The following is a 12,393-nucleotide window of genomic DNA, read 5'->3' as shown; positions in this document are numbered from 1 at the left end:
CTCTTCACTTCCTGCTCGGCTGGCGACTAGACTCCCTTCCTGGTTGTACAGAGGGCTGACGGTGATCTGTAAGTTTTTCCCCTTTAAATAAATAATACCCTATTAATCATAATTCCAAACTGCTGTGGCATTGTTTGTGACTTACGCCTTCAAACTCTGTTACTTAAACAAAAGGGGGAGGTGTTGCGGGATGTCCTTCCACTCCTCCAGCCTATAGCTGCTGAGATACCAGCCCATTGGGGCCTGGCCTCTCTCCCTTTAAAAAAGCAGCTACTTCCCTTCTCGCTCTCTTCGCTTCCTGCTCCATTTCTGGCGACTAGACTCCTTCCTAATTGAGCAGAGGGCTGTTGTCTGGGACGGTTATCTGTAAGTTTCTTCCCCTTTAAATAAATATCACCCTATTAATCATAATTCCAAACTGGTGTGGCATTGTTTGCGACTTATGTCTTCAGATCACTTCTTGCTGGATTGCTTTTTGGGGTTTTTCTTAGTTAGCTTACTTATATAGACAAGAACCAGCTCTCCAGGGAATGGTAACATCCACAGTGCTAAGTCTGGGTCCTCCTATGTCATTTAGCTATCAAAACAATTCTCCACAGACATGACTACAGGCCAATCTGATCTGGGAGCTCCCTCAACAGACACTCCCTTCTCTGGTGACTTTAATTTATGCCAAGCAGACAGTTGAAGATAACCGTGACAGTGAATAAGGCTCATCCAAAAATGCTATTTCAAGAACAGAAAAAAAAAGAACAGTTTGAAAGCTAAACATGACATAACAATTCATGCCTAGGTACTTATTCACAATAAATGAAAGCATATTATATTTTTGTACACAAATGTTCACAACACTTCCATTTATAATAAATAGTACATAACATGAAATAAATCAAAATATCTATCAATACATGGGTAACAACTGTTGTATATCTGTATAATTAAATCCACTCAACAAAAAGTAAGTAACCTTTGAAATGCATGCTATGACATCAAGGAATCTCATAATTTGGGCAAAATTTTTAGTAAAATGTGTATAGAATAAAATTATATTTACATAGTAGTATAGAAAATATACTCTAGGGAGAGAAAGGTATGTGGATGGCGAAAGTGTATGCGACTCTTCTAGAGGACCTGATTTGGGTTCCTAGGATCCGTGTCCTGCAGCTCACACCTGTCTGTAATTCCAGCTCCTCTTGTCCTCTGTTAGCACCTGCCCTCACACATGCACGTGTGCTCAGGCACATACACACAGGCACATATCCAAAGGTACACACATACATATAAATAAAAGGAAAGTGTTTTTTTTAAACTAGAATGTAAACTAATCTGCATCCTGGATCTGCGCCTGAGTAGTATCTGGGTTGGCTATCTTGTAAGTTTTTCTACTCCCATGCATGGGGCCAGCTCTCCCATACCCCTCTCTCTGCTGACTCTTGAGGGGCAGAACCTAGTCCAGCAAGGCCCTCAAACATCAACATGATTTTAGGCTGTTAGACTATGCATTTCCAGTATAAGTACTGTGTTGCAATTTCTCATTTTCTGTTCCCTTTCATTTATCAAAATTCTTTATTTTCAGTTATGTGATTAGCATATTAACAACAGAAACTATCATACTTTTTACTCCCCATAATTATTTGCAAAATCCTGGACACTGGGCACACTTATGCTACTCAAAGATTTATACAGATTTGAGTGACAGGAGTAAGACAAATTTGAGCTGTGAAGGTAATGATCTTTTCTAAATGCTTATTCTCTTCCTTTAGTGCTTTGATTTGATGTGGGAGTGTCATATCTCAATCTGTTGATTTCATTGGTTAAGCAATAAAGAAACTGCTTGGCCCTGATAGGTTAAAACATAGGTGGGAGGAGTAAACAGAACAGAATGCTGGGAGGAAGAGGAAGTGAGCTCAGAGAGACGCCATGCTCCCCTCTCCCGGACGGACGCGAGAGCTTTGCTCTCTGAGGTACACGCGATGAAGCTCCGACCCAAGATGGACGTAGGCTAGAATCTTTCCCAGTAAGACTGATGCTACACAGATTATTAGAAATGGGCTAGTCCAGGTGCAAGAGTTAGCCGAGAAGAGGATAGATATAATGGGCCAAGCAGTGTTTAAATGAATACAATTTGTGTGTTGTTATTTTGGGGCATAAGCTAGCCAGGCAGCCGGGGTGCTGGGGACGCAGCCCCCACCGCTCCTATTACAACATTGATTTATATGCTTAGTCTTAAATACAGAACAAACATAAGTCATTGTAAATGCTATTAAGAAACAGTCAGGAATGGAATCTAAGACTAGAGAGGACATAACAACCTATAGAAATGATTAGTTACTTGAATTTACAATACTGTTTTGTTTATTTTCATAACTTGCTTAAGCTTTTATTGACAAAAATAGAACTTGAAAAATATATTCTGTTTTAACATCAGTCCAGGAAAATCTATAGATCAGTACCATGCTAAGCATATTAACCTTCTGACTAGGACCTCTCTTGAAAAACCCACAGTCTAATACCCATCCACTAGAACAAGGACAAACAGAATAAAATACTGTTCACCTTTAGATGCTGGCACTCAGTTTTACTATGACTGGATGAGTGCTGTTGTGAATAAAAACAATGAAAAAAGAAAAATTATAAAAGGCCAAGGTAAAAGCAGATATGCAAAGAGAAGGCACTTGAAAATGAACCCACTACTATTATTGGAAGCCTCAAAATATAAATATTTATTAAATGTGATTTTTTTTAAACTTCTATGACGGTCACCATGGTAACAGTTAAGGACAATTCAGACAGAAAATTTAAATTAAAACCCATAGGTTTGACAGCAGGAACAAACGTCCATGAATTCCCTAACTTAATTGATCAGGTGAATCGAGCATTCATTTTTAAATGGTGAAAAGCTTTCTGTCATTATCAGACAATGGAGTAATCTGAAGACAAGATGCTTTAAGGGAATGGATATAGAGTTACAATAGGGTAGATATTCTGAAGATAAAGTATCTTTCTTAAAATATCTAGCAATTGTTTCTAAATTAAAAGTCATTTTTTGTTATACACAGAAACAAAAATTCAAAAGGTGTAGAAGAAATTAGATGCAAAGCAAGTTTTTGTGCCTTTCACTCCCAATTTTCTTTTCCACAGAAAGCCAACTTAGCACTATTATTTCTGCCTTTAGTTCACGCAATTGTGAACACACACACCATCACCACCACACCACACTGCATTTGGTACATGCAAAAATAAACAAAAAGAAATTATGTTACAAATAAATGATTTTGAGAGCAGTGTGTGATGCAAAAAATTAGTAACCAAAGCAGTTACTGTGTGACTCTTTCACTTTTGAGCCAAACTCTAAAAAGTCGATGATGGTTGCTGGAGTTGAGTAGAAGAAGGCATAAGGAGTGGCTCATTGTTCAATGAGGGCAAAGTTTCAGTTTGGTGAATAGGACTATGTCCTAGAAGCCTGTCACATATACACGATGCATATAGTTCATAGAACTGAACTAATTTTTTAAAAAGTTAATTTGTTAAATTTAATATTTTGCCTTTTACTAGAATAAAACAATAGCCAAAATTAGGACTTATTTCTCTCCAATTAACTGACAACACAAAGTCTATTCTGTTGGCCATTGTGTTTGAATAGGCCTCCACAGTATACATAAAACTCTGTCTCAAAAATAAAAGAAGGAAGGAATAAAAAGATAAGATAAACAAACTGTATAACTACACAAAGAATAATGTAATTAGACCTTCCCAACCCCCAAAAGATTACTGAAAATGTATTAAGACTTAAGTTGAAGAGCCACCATGTTTCCATGAGTCATTGGTCTTCATACAAGGCTGTACCAAAGTCTGGAATAGCAGCCCAAAGGTTAAAAAACACTTTTTTGCTCTTTTCAAAAAACTGTTGAATGCTTGTTTTTTTTTTTAAATTTATTTATTTATTTTATATGCCGGCCACAGTTTCCTCTCCCTTTGCTCTTCCAGGACCCTCCTCCTCACCCCATCCCCCTCTGTTCCCAATCCCCAATCCACTCCTTCATTTCTGTTCAGGAAAGGGTAGGTCCCCCATGAATATCAATAAAATATGGCTTATCAAGTTGCCATGATACTAAGCACCTCCTCATATATTAAGGCTGAGCAAGGTGACCCAGTATAAAAAGTAGGATCTCAAAAGCTAGTAAAAAGAGTCAAAGACAGCCCATGCTCCTATTGTTAGGAGTCCCATATGAGTACAAAATTATACAACTGTAACATACATGCAGAGTGAATGGTCAGTCCCATGCAGGCTCCCTGGTTTTCAGTTCAGTCTCTGTGAGCCCTTATGAGCCAACACAAGAAAATGTAAATTTTCTGTGTTGTCCTTGACCTCTCTGGCTCCTACAATCCTTCATCCTCCCATTCTGCAGTATTCCTCAAGTTCTACCTGATGTTTGGCTCTGGGTCTGCACTTAATTCTATCAGTTGTCAGATGAAGCCTCTCTTATGGCAATTGGACTAGGCACCAATCATGTTTGTCTTTCTGAGTCTGGATTACTTTATTCAAGATGACTTTTTCTAGTTCCACCCATTTGCCTTCAAATTTCATAATATCATTGCTTTTAACAGTTTACTAATACTCCATTGTGTAAAAGTACCACATTTTCTTTATCCATTCCTTGGATGAGGGACATCTAGGTTGTTCCCAGGTTCTGGCTATTACAAACAAATCTGCTGTGAAAATATTTGAGAAATATCCTTGTGGTATGGCTGAGCATCCTTTGAGTATACCCAAAAGTGGTATAGCCAGGTCTTGAGATAGATTGATCCCTAGTTTTTTGAGAAACTTTCATCTTGATTTCTAAGTTTGTGCTCCCACCAGCAATGGAGGAAGCTTCCCCTTGCTCTTGCACATCCTCTTGCTCATAAGCTGTCACTTGTGTTGCTGATCTTAACCATTTTGACAGGTGAAAGGTGGAACTTTAGTCAGGCAGTGGTGTTGCACTTAATGCTCTTGCAGAGGCATCAAGTTTGGTTCCTAGCACTAACATGGCAGCTCATGCTGTCTGTATTTCCAGTTCTAGAGGATCTGATTGCATTCTTCTGACTTCCAAAGGCACTTCATGAACATGATGCACAAATATACAGGTAGGCAAAAGACCTATTACACAGAAAATAAAAAAAAAATTTTAAAGTCTAAAAATGGTGCTTCCAGAAAGCCCAAGTTCAGTTCTTAGCACTCATAGCAGGTGGCTCACAATCACTTATAACTCCAGCTAGAGCTGGATGCAAGTGCACATACCCATATGCAGAACACACACATACACATAATTTAAAATAATTTTAAAAATTAATTTCTTTTTTTAAAAATCTGAAAGATTGAATCAATGGAAGTAACTGATCATGTACTTTTAAGCTTCAAAATTATAGGCTAAATAAAGCTCCAAACATTTCTTATGGAAGGAAAATGACTAATATAGTTTATATAAAGTGTGTACAACATCAAATCAGAATGGAAAGTTCTGCACAGCCAAAGAAACAATGATCAGAGAAAAGGGACTTCCTAAAGAATGGGGCACCATGCGTCTGGTGGCTGATATCCAAAAGATATAATGAAGATAAACAGCTCAATAGAAAACAGAAGTATCTGCTGTCATTTGTATAATTGTCTGTTAAAGGTCTATGTGTAAAAGGCTCAATCAATTACATTTTACACTTACAGTAAGAAGGAGGAAAGTTATTAATCACTGACTCAACTTCGGAATTAATGCTGAAACATCCCAGGCTGGTTGAGGTAATGACTGCCTTTTCTATTTGCCCCTGCTATGATACATGCCCTACCACAGGCAAAATCAACACTGCAACTTCCAAAACCATGAACTACAAAGAACTTTTTCTCTCTCTAGCTGATTGACTGAGGTATTTATTATTGTAATGGAGGCAGAATAACACAAGACCTAAACTGACAGTTCTCAACAAAAGAAAGAGGCTGAGCTTCCAGGGTGCTGCAGTCTCACCATCAGAGAGTTTAGTCTACTCAACCCCAACTTTTCTATGTGTTCCTGTGTTTATCTTTGCTTCATTCCCTACCTGCCTCCGTTAGGTCAGTCCCTGGAACTATGCAAGGATGTGGCAATTGGGTGTAGCTAAGCCTCTCTTGGACTTGTTTGGTTCCTATGGTTTCACTATGGTTTATTCCCTGAGAAGTTATATATCGGAATCTTAGTCCCTAGTGTAGTGCTCTTAGTAGATGATGTGAGCAGGTAAGTGATAGAACCTAGTAGAAGGTACTACTTGGGAGAAATTATGGTAACTTTCCCATGGGTCCTCTTGGTTGGTTCTCATGGTCAATATAAAAAGAAGAAATCTGACTCTTCTTTCTTTGTCTACCTATCTGGTAATGTGTTCTCTCTGTTTTTAATGTACACACTCCTGTGCTTACACCATGTGAGCACTGTGTGATCACATCATTCCCAGACTGTCATTGGTCACTGTTATATGGCATTTTCCTCCAGATTGCCACATTCCCCCCAGTTGAGGCATTGACTTCATGAATGAAGAGTAGACTCAGGTGCCCCAGGAAGTAAATAAAGGTCTTACATCCCAGAGAACAGTAACTTAAAATATTGTTGATGGCAATTAACTAAGATATCAAAAGCAGTAAACATTTGCTTGAAGTGCAGCCTCTAACTTGGAACACTTTAGAAAGAAAGACATTCAGCCCCCAAGCTTTCTTAAAATTGCATAGCAAGCTCCAGAGTTGCAGGCATTTGGGAGTTTTCACCCATAGTGGGCCGTCTGGTAATAAAGCTGCTTTTAAGACATTCCTGCTCCTCTTCTTGCAAGTGATCTTTCCCTCTACTCCTGTTAGTAACCCCAATTGAAAGCTCGTTGGCTCATTAATTGGACATTGATGTAATTGCTACTTTAGTCTTACAGACTCCTCCCTTTCTGGGGTAAGTGACTGTATGTGTTGTGTCTCCCCAGGAAAATACATCATGGTTCCATCTGTACTTTTGATTCTCCAGAACAATAGATTAATTAGATCCTTTTTCTTAATGAAGTTAATCTGACTGGGTATCTCATTATAACGTAGAATGGATTGATATAGTGCCAAGCGACTAGATTTTACCAATGAAATGTGAGTAGAAGTAATGCTCATTATATTAGCCATTTATTATTGTACAACAAGTGACAGATTAGAAGAATGATGAACATTTATCATCTCATTCAGTGTTTTTGACATTGCTATTTCAGGAGAGTCTTTGCTGTGTGCTTGCTGTGGGTTAGAGGCTTCACTTCCAAGATGAATCTTTGGCAGGATAATCTCTACTCCATGAACTTTCTAAAAAGGTCATTGTCTTATGATAAGGCAGCTGCCTTTTTCCCATAAACAGTGACCCAGGAGGGCAAGACAGGCCTGCAAATATCTTCTATAATCTAACTTCAGAAATAATACTCTATTGTCTTAGTTTGCTCTTTTAGTTGTAACCAAATGATTGAAACTGGAATTTTTTACAGAGGGAAAATGTGAGCTTTGGCTCATGGTTTTAGAAGTCAAAGAGCATGTTGATGGCATTATTTGATTTCTAGTGAGGGTCTCATGATTGAGAGTGGGTAGAAAGTAGAACAGAATTCTCATGGTGAGAGATTCTCTCTTCCAAGAAAAAGAAGAAAAGGTTAGACTCAATTTCAAACTTCATGCTTTTGAAGTACCTAATACAGTTTTCAAAAGTGTGGATTCTCTTTTTCTGAGATATAGCATCTGACTCTATTACGTAAATACATTTCTGAAGGCTCTACCTAGACATGGTGACTGGCCCCTGCAACCCCCAAATATTGGAAGCTTAGATGGGAGGATTGCTGTGAGTTCAAGTCCAGACTCACTTACATGGTACTATCCCATCTCAACATGCACCCATACAGTAGACAGAGGAGCAACAAGCCACTTGGTGTTTTGGAAAAGCGCCTTTCATTGTAAGAGCTCAATAACATAATCATAGCATCTGCTCTTTGCAAGGACAATTTTGTGGTAATATAAAATATACTGCAGCACAAAGCAAATAAGAAAACAGATGACAGCTCAAGGGAACAATTGGTTTATCACAAAGCAGTGCATGATTAATTACCAATGAGTTCTGCAGATAATAATTGCTATTGGAATTTTAAAAAGAAAATTTGGATAATGATGATTAGTGAAACTGTTCAAATGAGGCCAAGGACATGAGTTTGATTTTTTTTTGTAGGTCAAAGTTTCCCATGTGTTAAATAATTTGATCATATCTAATCAGTGTGTGTGTGTCTGTGTGTGTGTGTATGTGTGTGTGTTGAAGAAAATCAAGTAAGAAAGTATGGTGCAATAGAATTAATACTTTATTTTTACTGTAACCTCACAAATCGTAACATTTTGTCCTTAGACTGTGTATTTGTATTTTAAAGATGTGACTGGGACTACTTGTATAATTAGACACAGCAGATTTTATGATTAATACGTTTTGTGATTGCAGGTACATTTTAAAAAGCTAGCATGTACTGGCTTTTTGGGAGCCTAGTCTGTTTGGATGCACACCTTCCTAGACCTGGATGGAGGAGGGAAGGCCATGGACTTCCCAAAGGGCAGGGTACCCTGACTTCTCTTATGACTGAAGAGGGAGGGGAGAGGAGAAGGGGAGAAAGTGGGAGGAAAATGGGAGGAGGGGAGGAGGTGGAAATTTTTAATAAATAAAAGAAAAGAAAAAAATAAAACTAAAATCACAGCTTCTTTTCTACATGTGTGTATACCTGTGTCTGATATAAGTTCCTTAAGAGTTTATTCATATTTCTCAGAAAAATTATGGAAAATGTTGGCATATAATTTATTTTCAGAAGAGAAATCATATTCAGAAAGCTTGTTTTAGGAGAAAATTGGTACATGAGTAAGGATAAAATAAAGATTTTTGGATAAGCATAAATTGGAGCAAGAAGAAGAGGAGAAGTTTAGTATGTGATATGTAGAATACGAACTTGGGACTCCAACAGTGGATTTGAGTCATTTTTCTGTTTTTTATTTGGTAACAAGATTTTTATATAATTAGTTTTTTCCCAAGTCTCTAGTTCCATTTTGTAAAATGTGTCTATTTTCAGGATTGTTTTGGGTATTAAAGATGATATGTTTGTTACTGGTGCATCACAGAAGCTGTTTATTTATTATTATTGAAATCCACATATATCCACATTAGTACCCTAAATGGATCATCCTCCTCAACCATAAGGCTTGAGCCCAAGATGTACTTGTACATCTTTTCCCTGCTGTTAACAGTGAAACATTTTCCTCTCATGATTTTGAGCACGTTTTCCATGTGACGTGGCTGTTAAGGTGCCAGTTATGTTCCACTGGTCCTTCTGTTGTTGGTAAATTGTCATTTACCTTTGATCACTTACGCTGAATCACAGATGTTGTGTAGAAAAAAAAAAACAGTTTACATGTGTCAATGACCCAGCAGGGTGAAAGCAAATAAATTCCCATAAAAACATAGGACTTTTATTGTGCTAGAAAAATGTATTACCCTTGAGCTGTAAGAAATTACTGAGCAAAGGTCTCAGTAATTACTTCTTCACCGTTCTTAAAATAGGGCTTCATCATCCTCCACTAGACATCATTGCCCTTGTTTAATTTTCCGCTTAGAAATGGTTTCCTTTTTGATGTTGAATTGTGTGTATTGTGTTCCACCCCCAAAATGTTCACAGATTTCGTTCTACAGCCAACCATTGTGTGTTTTATTTTTATCTTATGTGTGTTCAACATAACATTTCTAAGCATATTAGATTACTAATGCTGAGATAACAAAAACGCTATGGAGTTGGTGGATTAAACAACAGATTTCCCGTTAAATTCTGGAGGTGGGAAGCTCTAGCTCAAGTTGTTGACAAGTTTGATTTTTCCTGGACTCTTTCCCCTTTCCTTATAATCTTTCTCTGTCTGCACACAGCCCTTTTCTGTGCATACACACTCCTCTGTGAGACCTATGCTAACAACCACAGGTCTGCTTAACTGCATTGTATGGACCATGTTTTTAAATACAAGGACATTCTGAGAGTTAGGGCTACATTTTGAGAGGGTGATAACTCAGTCTATAATACTTAAAAAGGAACCTGTTTGCTTTACTTTAGTCCCAGGCCATAGAAATCGAAATGCTGAAGCAGAACAAATTTATATATGGAAAAGGGGATATAGGTATTTAAAAATCTTAACAGCTAACATGTGTTTCCGTAGGAAAATCTGAAAGGCAGGCACTCCTTTTTCCTGTAACAAAGTCATTCTTTGCCATTAGCACCTACAATGTGTAATTGTATGTACTATGCTTTTAAATTTTGGGGGAATTGCATACATGTATGCAAAGAAGAATAATCATATCAACACCATTTCCTCCCTCCGCCTTCTCTCAACTACCTTCAACATGCCATCTCTCAACTTCATGTCTTTTTTTTTTTTTTAGATAACTGCATAGGATTACCAGTCATCACATCCTCCAAAAGAATAATTTTCCTTCTTCCAACAACTGTCCGCTACCAAGAAACTTCTCAGGAAAGGGGAATGGCCTGGAAATGATCTAATCATTCCATATTGGGGTTGTCTTCTGACAGTCACAGGTAAAGACTTTCTGAGCAAGACATGTATATATTGACTGTCTGATATAAAACAGGTCACATGTGTAGGTCACAGGCGAGATCATCATGGCATCCAGAAGACAACATCCCACAGCATATCTCCTAGTTTCTGCTCTTGCATTCTTTCCGTATTTTCCAAGATGTTCCCTGAGCCTTGTCGGGGGGGGGGGTGCTCAGGGAACATCTTAGGGCTGAACACCAGGTTTCTTATTATCAGCATTATGATCAGCTGTGTCTTTCCACTGACTCCTCTCATCTAAAGAAAGAAGCTTTGCTGACCAGGTGTCTAGATATAAACATAAGCATTTAGAAGGCAATTTGACAGTGTGGCTATTCAGTAAATAAGAATAACAGGGTCTATTGCAGGGCTTATACTCTGAAATGGCCACAAATGAAAGCGGGCTGCATACTTCAGATAGGCACAGGTAAAGGCTTTCTGAACAAGACTCTGTTAGTGCAAGAAATAAGAGAAACAATCAATAAACAGGATCTCATAAAAATTAATCTTCTGTACTGCAAAGGACCATCACATGAACAAATAAACAGCCCACAGAATGAAGAAACCCTCTGCCAGCCATTCATCTGACAGATGATTAGTGTCTATAATATAGAAAGAGCAATAACAACAAAAACCTAAACATTAATAAAACAAACAACCTAATTAAAAATGGGCAATGGGACTGAACAGAAACTTCTCCAAAGAAGTACAAACGGATAGGAAACACTTAAAAATGAATGTCCTATATTATCACCTGATGGTAATACCATATGCTTATTTGTACTAACATCCCACAAATGCACACATTGAATGATAATGTCTTTAAAGTCATTGGGTGAAAAAAAGTTTGTTTAGCTCCATTATATTGCATGGAACCATTGTCACACATGTACTCAGTCATTAACCAAAATATCATTAATTAGAGCACAAATATATCTGTTGATGTTTGTATGTCTTTTATTGTATACAGTTGAACAGGGAGCTGGGATTATTACATACAGCTGAACCAAGGAGGCGGGTTTAGATAATCTTATTAAGAGACTACATAGCAGTGACTACATATACAGAGACTACAAACCAATCTCTGTAGGAGAATATTTTACAGACCATAAATGCCAGCGGAGAGAAACTATAGTGGACAATCTCTGCACATATTGTCAACATTCAGACTCATACCAGAGGGAAGACTTTGTCGTTTCCCAGAGTGTAGCCAGGAGACATTTTTGTCATTTCACAGGGCCATAGCACATTGAATTCCTTGATATGGCCACACCCAAGTAAAAAACACACCCAGTGAAGAGCAGATAACAGAATTTGGTGGATAACTCATTTTCCACAGAACATATTTTAATATCTGGACATCATCCAACTTGTGCTTCAGTTTCTCCAACTAGATTTTAGAGGAAGAAAAAGTAAATTTGAGTGAAAATTAGCCATCATCACCATTTCTGAATGTATTCAATGCTCAAACTTGAACTAAACAACAAATGACAAGAGGCAGAATTAAATCCTATTTGTAGGGTAACCATGATGGTATACAAATGGATGGAATGGGCAAATTTCAGAAGACTGGTATAGATAATTCCATAGATTTAGACAGCATTTCCCAATACAAATCTGTAGAATGGGTGGAACATTAACTTGGACTTCCCAAAAAAGATGATCCATAATATAAAACTACTAATGAGCATGAAATAGATCCTTGTGTTGTGACAGAAAAGAAAGTCTGAGATGGGTCTGAGGTGTGTGTGTGTGTGTGTGTGTGTGTG

The sequence above is a fragment of the Microtus ochrogaster genome, linkage group LG9 (genome assembly GCF_000317375.1).
Source record: "Microtus ochrogaster isolate Prairie Vole_2 linkage group LG9, MicOch1.0, whole genome shotgun sequence".
NCBI lineage: Eukaryota > Metazoa > Chordata > Mammalia > Rodentia > Cricetidae > Microtus > Microtus ochrogaster.
This window is presented reverse-complemented; position numbering follows the sequence as displayed.